Genomic DNA, 5719 nt, shown 5'->3' with positions numbered 1-5719 from the left:
GAACACTGTCATAACGTAGCATGAAGAGCAGTGCCTGGTTCAAGAAATACCTGGGATAGCCGATTGCTGGGTAACTGGAAGCCTGGGTTCTTTGTTTTTAAACCCAGCTCAAGTTTCCCTTTTCTGAGAAGTCTTCTCCCACCCCCGTCCTCCACTCCTGCTCCCTCTAGCTGCTCCCAGAACAACTTGGACATAAATCTCTAGATGTCTTTCACCCTGTACTGGAATCATTGCTTTAGCGCGGTTCCCGCCACCTGACCACGAGCTCTTTGAAAGCAAAGACTGTGCTTTCTTTCCTTATATCTCCACATCTCCAAACTCAAGGAAATTGAAATACGTCTGCTATTTGGTGTCAAGGATCATTTAGAATCTGTTCTCTCAGAGTCCTCACATTGTGGGGACAACTGTATTGATGGAGAGAGAACCCAAAACAGAGGTGGACATTTTGCCTGGACATTTTAAAAATTTAATTCCAGAAATCAGTGGTGACAAGGATACAGGTCAGAAAAGGTCTTCTTCTACCCCCACATGGCCTTAACACAATGAGCATCAAAGGGAATGCATATGGATCTCCTAGGGATCGGATCACATGTAGGAGACGCTTCTCTTCAGTGATTCTGGTTTCCCCAGTATCGGGGTGGTCTGGCTACCGTTGAGCCAGGCTGGCTCAAAGACACTTGGCTTCCTTCTTCAACTCCCTAATGATCACTGATACGTGAGAGACCTGTAGGGTCCTCAACAATGCAATGGGGATACTTGCCCCTGGCCCCCGTCTGTATCTCACCACTTTTGAGAACGTTGATTTGATCGCATTTCTAACCATGGGGAAATATCCTAAGCTTCTCATAGCCAAGTGGTGTTCCCAGAATCTTCCCCACATTCCACCACATGTCTGCCGCTGTCACTGTTAGAGGTTGGGTCTGGTTGGGAGCCAAGAAAATCTTACGAATTTCAAACCAGAAGACTTTTGTGCAACTTATCTTTCAGTGTTCTTACTGCCGTATTTTCAAGCCCCAGGCTTGGCCGATGAGGCAAATGCAGCTGTGTTTTCTTGCTGAGCAGCAGATGTCCATCCACCGACTGATGGGGAGAGTCTTTTAAAACCACAGCACAGATTGACGCCGCGGAAGAAAGGGACGCGATTTGCCTTCAGTCAGGGAATGCAGCTGGATGGCTCCCCTGAAGAGTATCTGGGCTGGGTTTCATTCAACCTTGCAAATACCTTTTCAGCCACTTATCCAGGACACTGCTGGATGTTAAATAATGAATTTAAAATTACCCCACAGAAATTTAGTCAAAGGACTTAAAGAATCCAATTGCAAAAGAGGAGATACAAAAGGCTTGGAAGTACGTAAAATTATGTAGTGCTTCATCAATTATTTTTAAAAGACAAATTAAAATGATAATAAGGAACCATTTTATCCCTAATTAAATCACCACTGATATTGTAGAATTAGACCAACAGTTTTGGAAAATGGACAATAAGCACATTTATCCACTGAAGGTGGGACTATGAAATGATACCTTTCTGGCAGATTACTTAGAAACATTGCGTCAAACCCTGTAGAATGTATCCATCCTTTGACTCAGCAGTTCCACTTCTAGGAATCTATTTTAAGGAAATAACCAATGCTTACCTTTTTGTCACATGTGGAACGATCTATATTGCTGCATTGTTTAAATAGAAAAAATCTAGGGGCGGCCCAGTGGCTTGTCAAGCCATGGAGTGGCATGTGTCCCATATATAAAGTAGAGGAAGATGGGCATGGATGTTAGCTCAGGGCCAGTCTTCTTCAGCAAAAAAAAGAGGAGGATTGGCAGCAGATGTTAGCTCAGAGTTAATCTTCCTCAAAAAAAAAGAAAGAAAAAATCTAGAAACAATGCAGTTGAACAATGTGAACATAAGAATGTTATGATATGTACATATATAGAATATTACGGAATCCCATGCAGCTCTGAAGAACCATTCAACATAATAGGACTTGGCAAACGTTTTCTATCAAGTGCCAGAGGGTAAATATTTTAGGCTTTGTGGGCCAAGAGACAAAATCAAGGATCTTATGTAGTACTTACAATAAATAGAGAAAACAAATTTCCACAAAATTATTTTATTTTATTTTTTTTTTTAAAGATTTTATTTTTTCCTTTTTCTCCCCAAAGCCCCCCGGTACATAGTTGTGTATTCTTCGTTGTGGGTTCTTCTAGTTGTGGCATGTGGGATGCTGCCTCAGCGTGGTCTGACGAGCAGTGCCATGTCCGCACCCAGGATTCGAACCAACGAAACACTGGGCCGCCTGCAGCGGAGCGCGCGAACTTAACCACTCGGCCACGGGGCCAGCCCCCCACAAAATTTTTATTGACAAATTCAAAATGCAAGAATGATTAATTTTTTGGTAACACATGCCTACTAGTGAGAATAATCTCATTCTTTTTGAACTAATAACATTTTGCTTAATTGGGGTTCACAGTCAGTTTTCCTTATCATCAAAGCGATTTCAAATGTTCACCTATAAAAAGCATTCTTAGCTTGCAGACTGAAGAAAAACAGAGAGCAAGCCAGATTTGGCCTGTCTGTGATTTGCTGACCCCAGCATTTCCCAGCGCCCTGTGATTCCATGTGACCATATGACCAGTCCTGGTGAATGGGTCTCAGGTGGAAATAACACACATCACTCCAAGGCCACAGGCTGGGAGAAAATATTTGCAGGTTGTATATCTGACTTCTATCTAGAATACATTTTTTAACACTCTCAAAACCCAATAATGAGAAAACTAATAACCCAAGTTTTAAAAATGGCCAAAAGATTTGAACGGACACTTCAACAAAGAAGACATGTGGATTGCAAATAAGCACGTGAAAAGATGCCCAACATCATTAGCCATTAGGGAAATGCAAATTAAAACCACAATGTGATATTATTTCACATCTATTAGATTGGCTTAAATAAAATTTTTTAAAACTTAAAACTTGACCATCCCAAACGTTGGGGAGGAAAAGAAGCAACTGGAACTCTCGCATGTTGTTGATGAGAATGCAAAATGGTACACCACTTTGGAAAAGTTGGGCAGTTTTTTATAAAGTTAAAGGTATTTATCATATGACCCAACAATCCTGCTCCTAGATATTTACTCAAGTGAAATAAAGTCGATATTCACACAAAAACCTGTACCTGAATGTTTATAGCACCTTTATTTGTAATCGCCAAAAACTGGAAACAACCCAAATGCCCTTCACCCAGAGAATGGTCAAGCAAATGTTGTATATCCATACAAGGGAATACCACTCGGCAATGAAAATGAATGGAACTATTGATAAATACAACGACATGAATGAATCTCCACTGTATTTTCTGAGTGAAAGGAATCAGACTCAAAAGGTTACGTGTTGTGTGAGTCCATTTATATTACGTTGTGGAAAAAGCAAACCTGTGGGGCTGGGAAGAGATGGCTGTGGGGGGATGGGTGATGGGTGCAGTGGATTGACTAAGGGGCAGCATGAGGGATGTTTTGGTGAGTTGATAGAACTATTCTTTATCTTGACTATGGTATTTGTCAAAACTCATTAAACTGTATGCCAGAAAAGTGAATTTTACAGTATGTAAATTTAAAAATAAATTTTTTAAGAAGTTTTTAATTCTCATACATGAAGAAAGAAAGAGACACAAACACCACTGCTTGGACCACTGAGCCAAGCTCCGTCCAGAGACCTGGCCTGGCTTCTGGCCCCTCCCTGGGTCCAGCATGAGTGTAAATGGAGGCAGAGGCCCTGGGAGGATGTTGACGAGCATTGTCCACTAGTGCGAGACCTTCAGGCAAAGGGAAGCCTGAAGTCGCCAGAGCTGTCCAATGGACACCTTCAGTGAAGATCTAGAAAGACGTCTTCCAGCACCTGACTCTTGCCCTTTGCACAGTCTAGGCAAGCAGCTCCCTGTGTTTGTAGGCAGAGTTTCTGCCGCATCCACCTCGTTCTCCATTTCTCTCTTTTAGACTCGAATCCTCTTGAGCAGATGCAAATGCAAGTCAGGGAAAGACGTCAAAAACTCCTGTCTGAATCAGCAGCCTGGGCTGAATGTCCAGCTGAGCCCAAGTAGAGTATAAAGAGGTGACGACAGGTACTACAAAGGTGCTCCTGCCAGTCCTTGCCTTCCACACAGCCATGTTCTTCCGGAATCACACACTCAAAGCCTGCACTGCTGGTCCAAGTCATTCTGCGGCTTAAGTGACATGAAGTGCAATGCCTGCCCCCAAGCAACAGCAGGCACAGGTTGGCTGCTGACTCTTGTCAGTGTGGCTTTCATTCTGCCTCTTGCTCCTAAGGGCTGCACCCTGGGATGGGAGCCCAGGCTGAAGGCAGAAGGTCAAACAGTCAACTAGCGTTTCACGAGCACCTGTGTGGCCCAGTATCCTGCCCCAGTCTGTGGAGGTACTCCTTTCCACTGTGCCCCTCAGAGCCTCAAAAGGTTCAAAGAGGCCGTGGGCTTCTGCAAAGGAGCCTTCAGGGAAAGCTCAGTTCTGCACAGAACCAGCCCCTCAGCAACTGGGGAAGGTGTGGGTCTTCCTCACCCAAGCTTCCAATGAGCTTGGCACCAAGTGCAGGCTTGAGCCACATCTGCGGAAGAACGAACGAATGCGTGAATGAAGGAAAGAATCTTACTGCCTGCACTGGCACCTGTTATGTCAGACAGAAAGCAAATGATCAAAATCAGTAAATAAAGCAAAGAGTGCAAAGTAGTCACTAGTGCGGGGCTGCTGCTCGCTGGCTAAATGGGGTGAGACAAGCGATTTAATCAGTTTCTTCAGTAGTACAGTAGGGGAGGTTGTGACATCTCCCTCATTGGGTTGCTGTGGGAATTAAATGAGGTAATACCTGAAAAGCACTTAGGACAAGGCCAGGAAGAAAGCAAGTATCAATGAATGATAGCTATCATTATCATTATCCTGATCGTAATCATTATTGCTATTCAACTGTATCAAAAGAATGGAGCAGCCAAAGCTGAAGCAGTGAAACGCGGACACTGCCTGCCGGTAAGCCATGGAGTCCCCCTGATCACCACATCTTCTGTATTATCCCTGCATCCTCTGTGTGTTGACATTTGTGCCCTGTTTGCACGTTTCTCCATCACTGTCGCTGGGCAAATTTGATCTCCTCATCAGCAGCTGGCAAACAATGGGCTGCGATCTCAAGTCTTTGGAAGGTCAGCTGAGAGGCAGCATCTTCCTAGCAACAGTTGCCAGGGAAGATTGTGAGAGTGAACTCAACTCTCAGTGGAGATGAAGATATGGAGGGCTGTGTAATTGGCATTTGTTTGAATGGGGTGGGTCACGGGGCTTGCCACTGTGAAGGGCATATGCAATCTCGGGTTAGTGTGCCGGTCATTCTTTTTGTTAGGAGTTCTGGCGGCCTTTTCGTTTTATTTGATGTCATTTCATTTTCCTAAATTAGAACTTAAAATTAACCCGTCCAAAGCTTCCTAATCCAGTTAGACCCAACATCCCACTTTCATAGCAAATATTTTGCAATAGCCCCTTTGCTGTTCTTAAATGGAATTACAGATGTATAAGCTACATAAGTACATAATTTAAAAAATAAATATAATGCCTTGTAATATAAATGATATAAATGAGAAAGTAACAAACTGAAATCAGATGAATTTCAACATGCAAATGCTTGTGACAAATATATTTAGCAGACATAAAGAATAAATCAGATGCTTATATG

Source organism: Equus przewalskii, chromosome 1, assembly GCF_037783145.1.
Source record: "Equus przewalskii isolate Varuska chromosome 1, EquPr2, whole genome shotgun sequence".
NCBI lineage: Eukaryota > Metazoa > Chordata > Mammalia > Perissodactyla > Equidae > Equus > Equus przewalskii.
This window is presented reverse-complemented; position numbering follows the sequence as displayed.